The following is an 18817-nucleotide window of genomic DNA, read 5'->3' on the forward strand; positions in this document are numbered from 1 at the left end:
CTGACTCTCACAGCCAGTTGGCCTGGAGGTCAAATCCCCCCAGTATTAACTACAACAATCAAGGCTTAACTACAACAAGACTGCGCACAAAGACCACTAGGGGGTGCACCAAGAAAGCATAAAAAATGCGGAGACAAAGAAACAGGACAAAATTGTCAATGGAAGATATAGAGTTCAGAACCACACTTTTAAGGTCTCTCAAGAACTGTCTAGAAGCCGCCGATAAACTTAATGAGATCTACAAGAAATCTAATGAGACCCTCGATGTTATGATAAAGAACCAACTAGAAATTAAGCATACACTGACTGAAATAAAGAATACTATACAGACTCCCAACAGCAGACCAGAGGAGCACAAGAATCAAGTCAATGATTTGAAATGCGAAGAAGCAAAAAACACCCAATCGGAAAAGCAAAATGAAAAAAGAATCCAAAAATACGAAGATAGAGTAAGGAGCCTCTGGGACAGCTTCAAGCATACCAACATCAGAATTATAGGGGTGCCAGAAGATGAGAGAGAGCAAGATAATGAAAACCTATTTGAAGAAATAATGACAGAAAACTTCCCCCACCTGGTGAAAGAAATAGACTTACAAGTCCAGGAAGTGCAGAGAACCCCAAACAAAAGGAATCCAAAGAGAACCACACCAAGACACATCATAATTAAAATGCCAAGAGCAAAAGACAAAGAGAGAATCTTAAAAGCAGCAAGAGAAAGAAACTCAGTTACCTACAAGGGAGTACCCATACGACTGTCAGCGGATTTCTCAACAGAAACTTTGCAGGCCAGAAGGGAGTGGCAAGAAATATTCAAAGTGATGAATGCCAAGAGCCTACAACCAAGATTACTTTATCCAGCAAAGCTATCATTCAGAATTGAGGTCAGATAAAGAGCTTCACAGATAAGGAAAAGCTAAAGGAGTTCATCACCACTAAACCAGTATTATATGAAATGCTGAAAGATATCCTTTAAGAAGAGGAAGAAGAAGAAAAAGGTAAAGATACAAATTATGAACAACAAATATGCATCTATCGACAAGTGAATCTAAGAATCAAGTGAATAAATAATCTGATGAACAGAATGAACTGGTGATTATAATAGAATCAGGGACATAGAAAGGGAATGGACTGACTATTCTTGGGGGGGAAAGGGGTGTGGGAGATGCGGGAAGAGACTGGACAAAAATCGTGCACCTATGGATGAGGACAGTGGGTGGGGAGTGAGGGCGGAGGGTGGGGTGGGAACTGGAAGGAGGGGAGTTATGGGGGGGAAAAGGAGGAACAAATGTAATAATCTGAACAATAAAGATTTAATAATAAAAAATAAAAAAATAAAAAATATAAATATAAATAAATAAATAAATAAATAAATAAATAAATAAATAAATAAAAAGGAAGTATAAATTTGGAGCCCTGGCCAGGTAGCTCAGTTGGTTAGAGCATCATCTCCATACACCAAAGTTGCAAGTTCAATCCCCAGTCAGGGCACATAGAACAATCAACCAATGAATGCATAAATAAGTGGAACTGCCAAAACCGGTTTGGCTCAGTTGATAGAGCGTCGGCCTGCGGACTGAAGGGTCCCAGGTTCGATTCCGGTCAAGGGCATGTACCTGGGTTGCGGGCACATCTCCAATAGGAGATGTGCAGGAGGCGGCTGATCGATGTTTCTGACTCTCTATCTCTCTCCCTTCCTCTCTGTGAAAAACCAATAAAATATATTTAAAAAAAAAAAAAAATAAGTGGAACAACAAATCAATGTTTCTCTTTATCTCTCCCTCCCCCCCCCTCTAAAAAAAAGTCAATAAATAAAGTGTTTTAAATAAAAAAATAAATTTGGAGAACTCACACTTTCCAATTATAAAACTTAAAACTACAAAGTTACAGTAACCAAGATTATAGTAGTGGCATAAGAACAGACATTCAGACCAATGAAACAGAGTCCAGAAATAAACCCACGTATTTATAGGCAACTGATTTTCTACAAGTATGCCAAGACAACTCAAAGGAGAAAAATTAATCTTTTCAACAAATAATGCTGGGACAACTAGATATCTGCATTTGGTGTTAGAGATGATCTCTAACACCAAATATGAAAATTAATCTAAATGGAAGAGCTAACCCTAGCTGGTTTGGCTCAGTGAACAGAGCAACAGCCTGCGGACTGAAGGGTCCCAAGTTCAATTCCTGTCAAGGGCACATGCGTGAGTTGTGTGCTCGATCTACAGCAGGGGACATGCAGGAGGCAGCCAATCAAATGATTCTCTCTCATCATTGATGTTTCTATCCCTCTCCCTTCCTCTCTGAAATCAATAAAAAAATATTTTAAAATAATAATAAATAAATAAAATGTAAGAGCTAAAACTATTAAAACCATAGAAGAAAACATAGGTATTAATCTGTATGACCCTGGATTAGCCAGTGGTTACTAACATATTATACCTGCAACAAAGATGACTGTAAATTTCTCATCAAAACTATGCAGCCAGAAAAAGAGAAAGAGAAAAAGAATAAAAATGTCAACTTAGAATTCTACAATCAGAAAAAATAACCTTCAAAAATGAAGATAAGCAGACCTTTCAAATGGAATTTTTTAAATTACTAAATTAATGTAAAAGATAACAGGGCAAAGGAGAAAACATAATAAAGAACAGATAGAAAACGGACAGCAAGATGTAAGATTTAAATTCAAACGTAATAATTATAGTAAATGCAAATGTCCCAAAGCCTCCAGTTAAAAGGTAGACACTATTGCCCTGGCTGTTTTTCCTCAGTGGTTAGAGCTTTGGCCTGTGGACCAAAGGGTCACAGGTTCGATTCCCGGTGAAGGACACATAACTTGGTTGCAGGTTCCCCAGGCCCTGCAGGGGCGTGTGCAGACGGCAACCAATCAATGTCTCTCTCTCACATTGATGTTTCTCTCCGCCCCCCTCTAGAGAGATTTTTAGATTCTCTCTAAAAATCAATGGAAAAAAATATGCTCAAGTGAGGGCTTTCAAAAAAGGTAGACAGCCCTAGGTGGTTTGGCTCAGTGGATAGAGCGTCGGTCTGCGGACTGAAGGGTTCTGGGTTCGATCCCAGTCAAGAGCACATGCCCGGGTTGTAGCCTGATCCCTAGTAGGGGGTGTGCAGGAGACAACCAATCAATGATTCTCTCTCATCATTAATGTTCCTATATCTCTCTCCCTCTCCCTTCCTCTCTGAAATCAATAAAAATAAATTTTTTTTAAAAAGGTAGACATTATCAGACTGGATTTTCAAAAAGACAAGACCCAACTATATGCTCTCCATAAGGGCATATTTTATTTATTTATTTTTTTATTTTATTTATATTTTATTTATCCTGCTTAGGGCTCTAACCACTGAGAAAACTGGCTAGGGCAGAAACCTGCTTTAAATGTAAAGACACAGGTTAAAAGCAAAAGATGGGAAAAGACATATTTGCAAATGTTAAGCAAAAAAAAAAAAAGAAATGCCAATCTATGTATGTAAAAGCCTAAAATGCAAATTGTCACCTCAGGAGTTCGACAGGGAGACTGGGAGTTTGATCACTCACTATGACATGCGCTGACCACCAGGGGGTGGCACAAAACTAAGGAAGGCCCCGGCCAGCAGCCGGGAAATGGAAGCCCCAGCCAGCAGCCAGAAGGCCCCGATCCACCGATCGCCAGCCAGGCCTAGGGACCCTACCCATGCACAAATTTCGTGCACTGGGCCTCTAGTGTTAATATAGAAAAAGAACAAAGAACATCATAAGGGATAAAGAGGGACATATCCTTGGCCCTGGCCAGGTAGCTCAGTTGGTTAGAGCGTTTTGTCCACATGCCAAGGTAGCGGGTTTAATCCCTGGTCAGGGCATACAAAAAGCAATTAATAAATGCATAAATAAGTGGAACAACAAATTGATCTCTCTCTCTCTCATCAATCAATAAATAAAAAATTAGCCCTAACTTGTTTGGCTCAGTAGATAGAGCATCAGCCTGCGGACTCAAGGGTCCCAGGTTCGATTCCGGTCAAGGGCATGTACCTGGGTTGTGGGCACATCCCCAGTAGGGAGTGTGCAGGAAGCAGCTGATCAATGTTTCTCTCTCATCGATGTTTCTAACTCTCTATCCCTCTCCCTTCCTCTCTGTAAAAAAATCAATATTTTTTTTAAAAAAATTAAAAGGGATATTTCCTCATGATAAAGATGTTAACTCATCAAGAAGATGTAACAGCCCTAACCAGTTTGGCTCAGTGGATAGAGCATCAGCCTGTGGACTGAAGGGTCCCAGGTTCGATTCCGGTCAAGGGCATGTACCTTGGTTGCTGGCACATTCCCAGTAGGGGGTGTGCAGGAGGCAGCTGATCGATGTTTGTCTCTCATCGATGTTTCTAACTCTCTATCCGTCTCTCTTCCTCTCTGTAAAAAATCAATAAAATATATTGTTTTTAAAAAGAAGATGTAACAATCCTATGTGTACACCAATATATATGACAATTTATATGAAACAGAAACATTCCTTGAAACACAAAATTACCAAAACCAATATAAGAAAAACAGAAAATCTGAATAGCTCCTAACCTATTTAAGAAATTGGATTTATAATTAAAACCTTCCCACAAACAAAATTCCAGATCAGCCAAGGTTATTTCAATGATGAATTCTATCAAACATATAAGGAAGAAATAATATAAATCATATACAAATTCTTTTAGAAAACAGCAGGAACACTTGTAATTTTATGAAATCAACACTACCCTGATTCCAAAAATTTTATTTAAATTATAAGAAAATTAAAGACCAATTGCCCTCATGAACATAATATGAAATAATCCTAAGCAAAATATTAACAAATTAAGTCCAGCAATATATAAAAAGGATACTGTATCATAATCAAGTGGGGTTTATCCCAAGAATTCTAGGTTTGCTTAATATTCAAAAATCAGTCTAATCCACCGTACTAACAGAATGAAGGAGACAAACAATATGATCATCTCAATAGATCACCTATTCATAATAAAAACTCCTGAGCAGCCCTATCCTGTTTGGCTCAGTGGATAGAGCGTCGGCCTGAGGACTGAAGGGTCCCAGGCTCGATTCCGGTCAAGGGCATGTACCTTGGTTGTGGGCACATCCCCAGGAGGGTGTGCAGGAGGCAGCTGATCGATGTTTCTCTCTCATCAATGTTTCTAACTCTCTATCCCTCTCCCTTCCTTTCTGTAAAAAAATCAATAAAATATATTTTTAAAAAAACAAAACCTCCTCAGCAAACTAGGAATAGAAGTGAACCTCATAGCCTAAAAATCTGCATCTACAAAAAAACCCACAGTTAACACCATCCTTCCTATATAATAAAAGCCTAACATGCAAATTGTTCCACTGGGAGTTCAACCACTTGCTAGGATGTGCACTGACCACCAGGGGGCGGCTGGAACATGGCAGGTGATGGCGACACTGCACTGGCAGTGGGTGACAGTGAAGGCGCTGCCGCCCCTGATGGGCGCTGAGGAGAGCAGGACCATAGGACCGCAGTGGGATGGTGGAGCAGGTGAGCGGGCGGTGCCAGACCAAGGCTGGTGTGAGCAGGGGGCCCAATCGCCCCAATCGATCGCCCCGCAGGCGAGATGGTGGAGCAGGTGAGGGGGCGGCACCAGCCCAAGGCAGGGTGCCAGGTGGGGCTGCGGGACTGCAAGGCTGGGAGCAGGAGCTGGGGCTGTGAGCCTGGGGGTGTGAGCTGGGGCCTGATCCCTGCAGGCCATCCCAAGGGATTCCCCCCCGCCCCCATGCACGAATTCATGCATCAGGCCTCTAGTATATACTATAAAGAGCAAATGCTTTGTCCCTACTCTAAGGAAGGAAGCAAGAATCTCCATCCTCACCAATTCTTTTCAACATTATGCTGGATATTCTAGCCAGCAATATAAACCAAGAAAAATAAATCAAAGACAAAATTGTTGAAAAGAAAGAAGTAGAAAAGGTGTCATAATCACGTAAGTAAAAAACCGTAGGATCTATAAAAAAGCTACTCAAACTAATTAATGAATTTAACAAGGCTGCAGGATACAAGAAAAATTTACAAAGATCACTTGCATTTCTATATACCAGCAATTAAGTTAGAAAATAAAACATATATTCCAGATATGCATCTCTGTCAAATATGTGGTTTGCAAATATTTTCTGCCTGTTTATAGTTTGTCTTTTCATCCTTTTAGCCAGGTTCTTACAGAGTAAAATTTTACATTTGATGAACTCCAATAACATTATCATTTTTTCTTTTATAAATCATGCGTTTGGCCCTAGCTGGTTTGGCTCAGTGGATAGCGCATCAGCCTGAGGACTGGAGGGTCCCGGGCTTCATCCCCAGTAGAAGGCGTGCAGGAGGCGGCCGATCTATGACTCTCTTACCATTGATGTTTCTATCTCTCTCTCCCTCTCCCTTCCTCTCTGAAATCAATGAAAATATATTTTAAAAAATTATGCTTTCTCCATTGAATTGCTTCTGCACCTTTGTAAAAACTCATTTGGTTGTACTTTGTGTGGAATTATTTGTGGGTCCTCCATTCTATTCCATTGATCTGTCTATCCCTCTGCCAATACAACCACAGTCTTGAATAATGTAGCTATAAGTCTGAAATCAGATAGAGTGGTTCTTCCCACTTTATTAATCTTGTTCAGAATTGTTTTAGCTCTTCTAGTTCTTTTGCCTTTACATATAAATTTTAGAATAACCTTATATATACTTATAAAATAAATCTTGCTGGGAGGCAGCTAACCAGTGATTCTCTTTTATCATTGATTTTCTGTCTTTCTCTCCCTCTCCCTTCCTCTCTGAAATAAATGAAAATATATTTTTTTAAAATCTTGCTATTTTTAAATTTATCTTGTAGTTTTAATAGGAATTGTGATAAACCTGTTTATCAATTGAGGGAGAATTGACATCTTTACTACGTCGAATCTTCCAATCCATGAATACAATGTCTGTTTATTTTAGATCTTCTTTGATTTCTTTCATCAGCATTTTGTAGTTTTTAGAATACAAGTCCTGGACATGTTTTCTTACATTTACACTTAATTTCTTTTCCTTCCTTCCTCCCTCCCTCCCTTCCTCCCTCCCTCCCTTTCTTTCTTCCTTTTTCTTTCTCTCTTTTGTGATTGTAAATATTATTGTACTTTTTAAAAAATTGATTTTAGAGAAGGGAAAAAAATTGATTTAGGAAGGGAGAGGGGGAAGAGAGAGAACATCAATTTGTTGTTCCATTTGTTTATGCATCATTGGCTGTTTCTTGCATGCCCTGACTGGAAATGAACCTGCAACTGGCATTTCGGGAGGATGCTCTAACCAACTGAGCTATCTGGCCAGGGTTGTACTTTTAAGTTTGATTTCTATTTTTAAGGTTCTTAAATTTTCAGCCTCATGAATAGAATTGATTTTTGTATGTTTATCTTGTATCCTGTGACCTTACTAAACTCATTTATTAGGTCTAGTGAGTTTTTGTTTAATTCTATGGGACTTTCTATATAGACCATCATGTCATCTGCAAAAAGAAATATTTCTTCTTTTCTAATCCACATCACAATTTTGGCCAATCCCTCAAGTATTGGTGTTTTTTAGATTGCTGCTACTCTCTTGGATGACCTCCTTCACTTTCTAAGTTTTACATAATAACCTCTATCTTGGGCCCAGATCTGGCCCATAAGCTTCAGGCCCACACTTTTCCCAAAGGTAAGGGAAACAGTTCCACCTCCAATGTGCTATAGACTCCTCCAACTCCATGTGCCCTGTACCAGGCCAATCACCCTCTCCTTAAACATGCCATGGGGGCCCATAAATGACCACTGACCCTCAGTTGCTCAACTAAGAAACCAGGAAATCTTCCTATATTCCTCCCTCCTATTAGTTCCCCCATCTAATGCAAGTCTTGCCTATTCTTTTTTTTTAATATATTTTATTGATTTTTTTACAGAGACGACAGGAGAGGGATAGAGAGTTAGAAACATTGATGGGAGAGAAACATTGATCAGCTGCCTCCTGCACACCTCCTACTGGGGATGTGCCTGCAACCAAGGTACATGCCCTTGACTGGAATCGAACCTGGGACCTTTCAGTCCTCAGGCCGACGCTCTCTCCACTGAGCCAAACCAATTAGGGCAAGTCTTGCCTATTCTGAATCCCTCATGAAATTTCCCCTCTGTCCACCCCCACTGAGCTGGGTCAGGCCCTCAAAGATTCTCTTTCCTAGTCTATTATGGTAACTTCCAAACTCGTCTCCTGATCTCCAGCCCTTCTCCCTCCAACGCATACTCCTAACGACGTCCAGATTACCTCTGTCATTCTCTTGATTAAAAACTTTCTAGAAGCCGCTGATCGATGTTTCTCTCTCATCGATGTTTTTAATTCTCTATCCCTCTCCCTTCCTCACTGTAAAAAATCAATAAAATATATTTTTTAAAAAAATAAATGAAGGGAAAAAGGAAGTTCTTGGACCCCATGATTTCTACCTCATAATATTACACATCCATCTTCAATTCACTCCTCCTAAATATTCCTCTGATCTTTTCTTTCTGTTATATTTTATAAACAACTGAAAATTCTTGTATAAGCCGTCACAGTGTTGGCCTGGTCAAGCAGTTGCCATGGAAACAGGAGAATTATTGCACAAACATCTCTGGAGATCCCTGATGCTCTTTACATCAAGCCTGTTTCTTCTTCCCTCCCTAGCCAGTGGAAGTGCAGGGAAAATCTACAAGGGCAGCCAAGGGGATTCAGAACTTTGGCCCAAATTTTCCCTTGCAGCTGATGAGTTCCAGGAAAAATCTGAAGTTAGAAGAAGCAACAAAGGAAGAGCAGATGCAAGGAGAAGTCTGGATGGTTTTCTTCTTAAAGAACTAAAGCAAGGCCCCGCTCAAGTTCAGCTTCTCCATGGAGCCTACCCTGCCACCCCCTCCAGCACATGCCCAGTCCGTGCTGAGCTCCAGCACATGCCCAGTCCGTGCTGAGCTCCAGCACATGCCGAACTCCATGCCATGTGCTGTGTTTATACACGTCATTGCAGTGAACTCTCTAGCTAGGACACTCTGTGATGGTGAAAAGTCTAGATATGCACTGTCCAATACAGAGCCACTGGCCACATGTGGCTACTGAGTACTTGAAAGATGCCAGTGAAAGTGGGGAATTGAATTTTGTTTAATTTTTTAAAAAATATTTGTATTGATTTTAGAAAGAAGGAGAGGGAGAGGGAGAAGCATCACTGAAAGAGAACCATCAATAGGCTGCCTCCCACCTGCCCCCCACTGAGGGTTGAGCCTGCAATACAGGCATATGCCCTGACCAAGAATCAAACTGGCAGTCTATCAAAATGGCAATCTCTCTTTTTATATATATATATATACCAATTTCAGAAAGGTAGAAAAGGGAGAGAGAGATAGAAACATCAATGATGAGAGAGAATCAGCTGCCTCCTGCACACACCCTACTGAGGATTGAGCCCAAAACCCGGACATGTGCCCTTGACTGGAATTGAATCCAGGCCGCAGGCTGATGCTTTATCCATTGAGCCAAACTGGCTAAGGCTTAAATGGATGAATTTTATTGAGAGAATTTGATTAGGATTGAATTGAATCTATATAGATCAAGTTGGGAAGAAATTACAACTTGACAACATTGAGTCTTCCTATTCATGAACATGGAATATCTGTTTAATTAATTCTTTGATATCTTTCATCAAAGTTTTATAGTTTTCCTCATACAGATTTTGTATGATATAATTTTTAAAAATGCAATAGATGTATTCAGTACATCAATTGCATTTTGTCCATGTAATCACTATCAATCTTTGAGGTCAGAGCCATGTCTGCTTAAGTAACAGATGGTCATGACAACATTTGCACATGTGGGTGTCAGAAATACTGATGAAATGCCGAAACCAGTTTGGCTCAGTGGATAGAGCGTTGGCCTGTGGACTGAAGGTTCGATTCCGGTCAAGGGCATGTACCTGGGTTGCAGGCACATCCCCGGTGGGGGATGTGCAGGAGGCGGCTGGTCGATGTTTCTCTCTCATCAATGTTTCTGACTCTCCATCTCTCTCCCTTCCTCTCTGTAAAAAATCAATAAAATATATTTAAAAAAAAAAAAGAAAGAAATATTGATGAAAAGGAAAACAATCTGATGGATTCCATTAGAATCTGGATTCTAGTTCCAGGTCAGCACCTAACTTCCTATATGACCTCTGGCAAGAAATATCCCTTGTAGTGTTGTATGAAAGGAGAGAAGGTTAGCACCCCCCTTGACAAGGATGGAAGAGGCTCTCGGGCCTAACAACACGCATATGGTTAAGGCATTGCCACCTACTTCGTGGCATCTAACCACTGTTTTTAATAGATACAGAGGCAGAGCAGCATCGAACAGACTGTCAAACTACAGCGGGAAGGCCGGGGAGGGTTGGGGGGGGTGGGGTAAGAGATCAACCAAAGGACTTGTATGCATACATATAAGCATAACCAATGGACACAAGACGCTGGGGGTAGGGGAGGCCGGGGGAAGGTCAAGGGGAAAACAAAACAAAAAGACATATGTACCACTCTTTGTAATATTTTAAGCAATGAAACAAAATTTAAAAAAAATATCCCTTGTAGGCCTTAATGAAGGAGTTCAACTAGACCAGAGGATCCCAAAACTGAACCAGGTTCCTAGAATCAACTTTCTTTTTTTTTTTTTTTTTTTAAATATATTTTATTGATTTTTCACAGAGAGGAAGGGAGAGAGATAGAGAGCAAGAAACATCGATGAGAGAGAAACATCGATCAGCTGCCTCCTGCACACTCCCCACTGGGGATGTGCTCGCAACCCAGGCACATGCCCTTGACCGGAATCGAACCTGGGACCTTTCAGTCCGCAGGCCGACGCTCTATCCACTGAGCCAAACCGGTTTCGGCCTAGAATCAACTTTCAAATGTTTTTTCAATAGGTCTGGGGTGGGTCTTGAAACAAAATCTGTATAATTAAAAATTTCCCCTGGTGTTTCTGATCTCTGGGATCCACTAACTTATTGGAGTAAAAGTTCCCAAATTTTCTCCATTCACATTGGCTTTGATGTTTCAATAACTGTTTGATGATACTCCTAGGCCTATAGAAATAACAGTCTGTTCATTAAAAAGGTAAGTCCAGCCCTAGCTGGTTTGGCTCAGTGGATAGAGTGTCAGCCTTGGGACTGAAGGGTCCCAGGTTTAATTCCAATAGAGGGCACAAGCCCAGGTTGTGGGCTTGATCCCCAGTAGGGGGCGTGCAAGAGGCAGCCAATCAATGATTCTCTTCATTGATGTTTCTATCTCTCTCTCCTTCTCCCTTCCTCTCTGAATTCAATAAAAATAATATTTTAAAAAAGGGTAAGTCCAAAGAAACAGTCTTTATGTCCTAAGAACACAATGCCTTTGGGACACCACACACCTTCTCGAACCTGGAATCACACAGGACACTGCTGTTGTTATTTCTTATTGCATATTAATTTGTACACAATACTTGCTTTTTACCACGAGAACATCCAAAACCTCAGCTTCAAAAAGATATGACATTATCAAAAGGAATGTAGTGCGAGCTAATGCAAAAACTGCCTCAAGCTAGCAGCCTGTGCAGGGTCAGACAGATGTCACTGTGTCGTGAGCTGAATTATGTCCCCCTTCAAATCCACATGTTGAAGTCCTAACCCGCAGTACCTCAGACTATGACTGTATTTGAAGAGAGGGCCATTGAAGAAATAATCAAGGTCAATGAGGTCATATGGGTAGGTCCTAATCCAATATGACCGGTGCCCTCATACGAAGGGGAGATTAGGATACAAATATGCACGCACCCAGAGGAAAGGCCATGGGAGGACACAGTGAAAAGCTGGCCCTCTGTAAGCCAAAGAGAGAGGCCTCAGAAGGAACATAACCTGCCAACACTTTGATTTTGAACTTCTAGCCTCCAGAACTGTGAGAAAATTAATTTCTGCTGTTTAAGCCCCTGGCAACCTAGCAAACACACAAGCTAGGTATTCCCTAAGATTTTAAAACCCCCCTCAGCACCCCTGTGAGTTCTCCAACTGTGAGCACCTCAACACACAATTGGAGAGCCACCACCTGGGGGCTTACATATGCCATGGGTCTGACCCCACTCAAACCACTAATGGAAATAAATGGACATATTGCCAGGGTATAAGTCAGCTAGCAAATTTCATTCAACACAAGTCAACATTTCTGCCCTAACACACCTGGTTCCTGGCGTCAGCAGGTATTAATCACCAGCTGGAAGTTGCCCCAGGCCAGTGACTTAGGGAGCCCGTTGGGAGGCTGCTGTGGTGGTCGAGGAGAAAGCTGGTTATGACCCGGACAGGATGGTGGCAGTGAGAATGCAGGACAGGGGGCATATTGGGATATATTTTGTGGTGAAGTAGTTCTGACTCAGAACTTGCAGATGGATTTGTGAGTGGGAGAGAGCAGAATCAAGGATAATTCCTAGGGTTTGTTTATAATGGAGTCTATTTCTATTGTGACTGCACAATTTTTATTGAGAGCCTGCTTACTGCCATGCTATGTCCAAGGTGCTGGGCCACCGGGGTGGGAAAATAGTGAAGTATCCATCTTATATAAAAACTGCTGTTTGAAATTTTAACCCTGATAGTATGGCTTCTGTCTTAAATGATAAGGAAAATAAGACGACTCCCATTCCAGAGAGGCCGTAAACGATGCCCCAGACAGAGTTGTCAGTGCTGACACCCAGACAGTTGCCAGGCCTTGAGATATGGTCTCATGGCCCCTTCCCAGCACACAGGCCTTATCTCTCAGAAGGCCCGAAGTCTCATTCCAAATTTGGGAGACAAAGGACTGGAAAAAGTATAAATAGAGTTTCCTCCATACTGGGGGGCCCAGAATTTGAAAGACACATTTTTCTCTGGGCCTCCACAGAATTTAATAAAATGTAACTCCTGTAGTCGGCACTGCAGTTCAGCCTTTGTTTCGGCAGGGTGCTGTAACTGTAGTCGCTGGCCAGCTTAATAAAGGCTCCTTAATCTTGATTTGAGTCCCTGGTAGTCATCTCCACGGGTTGCCCCATTACAATAGAATTCTTACTTTTGCTTGATTAAGAGTGTGGATGTTGGAGCTGGACTGCCTGGGTTCTAATCCCAGCTCTGCACTTATTTGCTGTGTGGCCTTGGGCAAGTTACTTAACCTACCTGGCTCAGTTTTCTCATCTGTAAAGTGGGGATAATAAAGGTATCCACCTTCTATTAGAACTGTTATAAGGATCAAATTAGATAATATATTAAAACACTTAGAATAGTGCCTAACCAGTATAAGCATTCTATAAGTTTTAGCTTTGATAGTCCAGGGAGCTTTCATTCTAGTGGAAAGAGGCAGAAAATAAACAAACAATATTATATCATGACTAGAGGCCCGGTGCACAAAAATTTGTGCACTTGGGGGTGGGGGGTCCCTCAGCTCGGCCTGTGCCCTCTCGCAGTCTGGGACCCTTCGGGGGATGTCCACCTGCTGGCTTAGGCCTGCTCCCTGGGGGATCGGGCCTAAGCTGGCAGTCAGACATCCCTCTGGCAGCCCAGGAGCCTTCAGGAGATGTCCACTTGCCAGCGGGGAGCAGGCCTAAGTTGCAGTCGGACATCCTTAGCCCTGCTGAGAATGCGGGAGAGGCTCCCGCCACCACCGTTGTGCTGGCTGCTGTCAGCCTGGCTTGTGTTTGAGCAGAGCTCCCCCTGTGGGAGCGCACTGACCACCAGAGGGCAGCTCCTGCATTGAGCGTCTGCCCCCTGGTGGTCAGTGTGTGTCATAGTGACTAGTCATTCCCAGTTGTTCTGCTGTTAGGGTCAATTTGCATATTACCCTTTTATTATATAGGATAAGTTTAATGAAGGAAATTTGAAAGGGTGATAGAAGACTTCATGAACTTTGGGTGCTCATGAAAGGCCTTTCAGAGGAGATGACATTTAAACTAAGACTTAGATGGCAAGAAGGAGCCAGGTGTGAGCATATCTAGGAAAAGAATAGACTAGAAGGAATCAAATGTAAATTCCCTCAGGCAAGAACAAGCTTGGCATGTGCCAGCGACAGGAAGGAGGGCAGTAGGGCTGGAATTCAATGAGGGAGCGAATGATGCCAAATGAAGTTGGCAAGGCTGGCAGCTGACAGATCAGGGCAGGAAATTCAGTTTTATTTTAGGAGGCATGGGAGCCAGGGGGATGTTTTGAGGAGGAGGATGGTGTGGTTTGACTCACATTTTTGAGACCAGCTGGACGATTGTATGAGCAGGTTTTGGGGTGGCAAGAGAGGACACAGGGAGACTAGTTGGGAGACTACTGAGGACTGCAGGCAAGAATGATGGCTTCATCTGAGTGGAGGGGCCAGGTAGGAGGACAGGTCTGGGATGTGTCTTAGATGTAGCATCAGCTAGACTTGGACTCGGTTCTGCTGGACACAGTTCTGGAGAGTCCGCCTAGCACCGTCTTGGTGTTTCAGGGTGCAGCACAGATTTAGGTAAAGTTGAGGACCAGAGCAGGTGGAACTGGGGGCAGGGAGGCCAGGAAAAGAACTCTTGCAGTTAGTTCAATGGAATGAATGTGGAAATGTCCAGTGACTGATAAAAATGTAACAGCCAGCATTCGCTGAGCTCTTTCTGTGTGGCCAGATTCCGAGGGAAGTGCTCTGTGTGCATCATCTCGTTCAACTTTCACAACTACCCTCTGAGCTAAGTATCAGTATCCCCGCTGGACAGGGGAGGAGCTGTGAAGATGACTTGTGTAAGGGTCACACGGTGATGGAATTCAAAGCCCAGTTTTAAGAAAAGATGTTGTTTATATATATATATATTTCAGAGAGGAAGGGAGGGAGGGAAGGAGAGGGGGGAGAGGGGGGGAGAGGGAGAGAGAGGGAGAGAGAGAAAAAAAACATCAATAATGAGAGAGAATCATTGATTGGCTGCCTCCTGCATGCCTTGGGATCAAGCCTGTAACCTGGGCTTGTGCCCTGACCAGGAACTGAACCGTGACCTCCTGGTTCACAGGTTGATGCTCAACCACACCAGCTGGGCACACCCCTCTTTTTGGGATGTCAGGAGTGTATTAAAGGAACCGATGCTGTTGGCACCCCACAGCACCATATTACCGTTAGAAGGGGAACTCTAACTTAACAATGGATTACGAATGCTTATCTCCCGTGCTGTACAGGCTACATTTTTAAGGCTCACTAATTGATTTCAATGTGATCAGCTGAAATGAGCCGAAGGCATGGTGGGCTGTCACGAGGACTCAATACAATACTCACAAGCACCTGGCCTAGGTGGGTGTTCATTAAATATTTGTCGGCTCTGAACCTGGATCAACAACATAAAAAGTGTTGTTTAGGCCCTGACCAGTTTGGCTCAGTGGATAGAGCGTCGGCCTGCGGACTCAAGGGTCCCAGGTTCGATTCCGGTCAAGGGCATGTACCTTGGTTGCGGGCGCATCCCCAGGGGGAGTGTGCAGGAGGCAGCTGATCGATGTTTCTCTCTCATCGATGTTTCTAACTCTCTATCCCTCTCCCTTTCTCTCTGTAAAAAATCAATAAAATATATATATTTTTTAAAAAGTGTTGTTTAGTGAAAAGGTGCCCGAACACCCTCTCTGCCTGTTTTATTAGTGAATATACTCCTCAAAAATGGGCATGTGGCCCTAACCGGTTTGGCTCAATGGATAGAGCGTCGGCCTGCAGACTCAAGGGTCCCGGGTTCGATTCCGGTCAAGGGCATGTACCTTGGTTGCAGGCACATCCCCAGTAGGGAGTGTGCGGGAGGCAGCAGATCGACGTTTCTCTCTCATCAATGTTTCTAACTCTATCCCTCTCCCTTCCTCTCTGTGAGAAATCAATAAAATATATTTTTTTTAAAAAAATGGGCATGTGAAAGGCACCTACCAATGAACTTTATACATCCAGAAATGGTACCACCAAATTTAAGGTTATTACCCTATAAATAAACAATTTCAGTTCCTTTAACGGATACTTCAAAATCTCTACTTACACTTCCAACGATCCTTCCAAGAATCTGCCAGAAGGTGGTCCTGTCAATAGAAAGGACACAAGCCATTATTTACCACCAATGCCGTCAAGATAACTGTTACTGAGAAAACCCAAAACGCTCAGTTGGAATTTTCAGAATTCAATCAACACACCGCCACCCCAACCAACGACCTCCCCACTTTGCCTAAAGGACTCCTCACAGTTGATCCAGCCCAAACCACAGAGGAACATTAAGAAAATAACCATCATCAAAACTGCTGTGTCCTGGTCATCTGGGTTGCTGGGCTGTGGTGGTTGGTAGTTGGGGAGGGGCAAGCAGATCCGGCAAAAGTGTTGTTTTAAACTGGTAGCTAGGAGCTCCGATAATGAGGTCACAGGGTGGTTGTGTTTTGGAACTTTCTGCTCGTTCAAGGCAGTTGTCCCGAAAAGCCTTCGAGTTGGTGTGTGGCGCTGCTCCATCCTGCTCCCGGGGCGCATGAGCCGCTGGAGGACAGAACCCCATCTTCCCTAACCGGCGGCTGATCAGCTCGCCCGCTCGGCGAGTCAGCGTGAGGCGTCGCCTATGACAACGTCGCTGGAAGCGCTTTCCAAGTCGCATAGCACGACTTCCAGGCGGTTCCCAGTTCTCCCAAGTCCGGCCGTTCTCAGGGGAGGAGACGGGGCCTGGAGATCACACGGCTTCCCACGGCCTCCGAGGAGCAGGGCGGAGCGCGCCCGGGCGCCCCTCCATCCACCCATCAGCCCTGCCCACCGCGCCCGGCCCCGCTCCTCCCCAGCCCAGCGCTGGGACCAGAGCGCAGCGCCCCAGGTTCGCATCCCGGCTCCGCCGCCTGCAGGACCCGCGGCCCCTGACGGCTCCTGCCCGCCCGGGTGCGGGGCGGCCCCGGGCAGCGGGGGCTGGATCATGGCAGTTGCCCGGGAGCTCAGTTATCGAACCCTCCCGCCCCGGGCGGTGCCCGCGCTGCGGCTGCAACCCCGGCCGGGACCCGCGGGCCCGCTCCGCGCCGGGCACCGAGCTGCTGGCTCCGGCCCCGCTGCTGGCGCGGCCCTCACCTCGGGGCCACTGGCCCGGGACGGGGTCTCGCCGTCCGCTCCTGGCTCTCCGGCTTCGCCGCCCGCCACGCCCCCGCGCCTCCCGCCGCCCCGGCCACCGCGGACCCCCGCAGGCACCCAGCCGCCCAGCGAGCCCGCGCCGCGCTCCAAGCCGCGGAGACCCGTCCGGCGGGGCCGACGCTCGGCTTCCAGAAGCGAGTGGGGGCGCCGGGGGGCCGCGCGGGGGCGCCGGGGGCGGGGCGGGGCGGGGCGGGCGGGCGGGGCGGGGGCGCCGGGGGCGGGGCGGGGCGGGCGGAACGGCCGGCGGTTGGATTCCGCTCCGCCGCGCACCGCCCCGCCACGTGACGGTCAGCCCCGCCCCTCGGGCCGGGAGTTGGCGGGGACGGGGGGGTGGGTGGGGGCGGGGCGGGTAGTGTAACCACCACCTACCACGGGGCCCAGGGGCTGAGCTCCCTGTTATCAGCCCATTTTGCAGATGCGGCGAACTGAGTCCCGCCCAGGGGAGCCGGGAGAGGCCGTGGGCCAACGCCGTCAGCGCCCCGCCGCCCGTCGTTTGGACCTGAAAGCACTGGCCTCCTTTCCCATCCAGTGATCACAGGACCCGGTGATCATATTGGAATGGAAGCCCCATGAGAGCAGGAACTTTGCTGTCCTCTCATTCACTGCTCCCTCCCCAAAGATTTTTTTAAAATATATTTTTATTGGCCGAAACCGGTTTGGCTCAGTGGATAGAGCATTGGCTTGCGGACTGAGGGGTCCCAGGTTCGATTCCGGTCAAGGGCATGTGCCTGGGTTGCGGGCGCATCCCCCAGTGGGAGATGTGCAGGAGGCGGCTGATCGATGTTCCTCTCTCATCGATGTTTCTAACTCTCTATCTCTCTCCCTTCCTCTCTGTGAAAAATCAATAAAATATATTTAAAAAATATATATATATATATATATATATTTTTTTTTATTGATTTCAGAGAGGAAGGGAGAGGGAGAGAGAGATAGAAACATCAATGATAAGAGGGAATCATTGATTGGCTGCCTCCTGCACGCCCCACACTGGGGATGGAGCCCAAGACCCAATATATGCCTTTGACCAGAATGGAACCTGGGACCTTTCAGTCCACAGGCCGAAGCTCTATCCACTGAGCCAAACCGGCGAGGCTCTAGCCGCTAGGGCCCTCCCCAAAGAGCTTATAAAAATAATTGGGGGAAAGCCAGACAGAAGAGAGTGATATGATAAAGAGCGTCCAGCCCTGGCCGGTGTGGCTCACTGGTTCCAGCGTTGTCCTGTGCATAGAAGGGTTCCGGTCAGGGCAGGCACCCAGGTTGCCATGTGGTCCTTGGTCTGGGCGCTGCAGGAGGCAATTAATGGATGGTTCTTTCTCACATCAATGTTTCTCTCCCTCTTCCTTTCTCTCTCTCTCTCTCTCTCTCTCTCTCTCTCTCTCTCTCTCTCTCTCTAAAAATCAATAAACTCTGCCGAAACCGGTTTGGCTCAGTGGATAGAGCGTCGGCCTGCGGACTGAGAGGTCCCAGGTTCGATTCCGGTCAAGGGCATGTACCTGGGTTGCGGGCATATCCCCAGTAGGAGATGTGCGGGAGGCAGCTGATCAATGATTCTCTCTCATCGATGTTTCTAACTCTCTATCTCTCTCCCTTCCTCTCTCTAAAAAATCAATAAAATATATTTAAAAAATAAAAATAAAAAAATAAAATAAAAAATAAAAATCAATAAACTCATGTGAGGATTAA

General features: G+C 45.0%; 1 long non-coding RNA gene and 1 other non-coding gene across 2 annotated transcripts in view; one reads left to right on the top strand and one right to left on the bottom strand.

Moving 5' to 3' along the window:
- LOC118651026 overlaps positions 1 to 17146 on the bottom strand; it is a 29552-nt gene extending 12406 nt beyond the window's left edge. The window contains exons 1-2 of the long non-coding RNA XR_004966085.1: positions 17075 to 17146; positions 16023 to 16062 (exon numbers count right to left, since the gene is read on the bottom strand). This is a non-coding gene — a long non-coding RNA (uncharacterized LOC118651026). The remainder of the gene's footprint in view (positions 1 to 16022; positions 16063 to 17074) is intronic.
- On the top strand, positions 10232 to 10357 carry LOC118652392. Its single transcript, XR_004966624.1, has one exon. It is a non-coding gene; the product is annotated as a U6atac minor spliceosomal RNA (small nuclear RNA).
- Positions 17147 to 18817: the final 1671 nt, after the last annotated feature.

Source organism: Myotis myotis, unplaced genomic scaffold (genome assembly GCF_014108235.1).
Source record: "Myotis myotis isolate mMyoMyo1 unplaced genomic scaffold, mMyoMyo1.p scaffold_m19_p_3, whole genome shotgun sequence".
Classification (NCBI taxonomy): Eukaryota; Metazoa; Chordata; class Mammalia; order Chiroptera; family Vespertilionidae; genus Myotis; species Myotis myotis.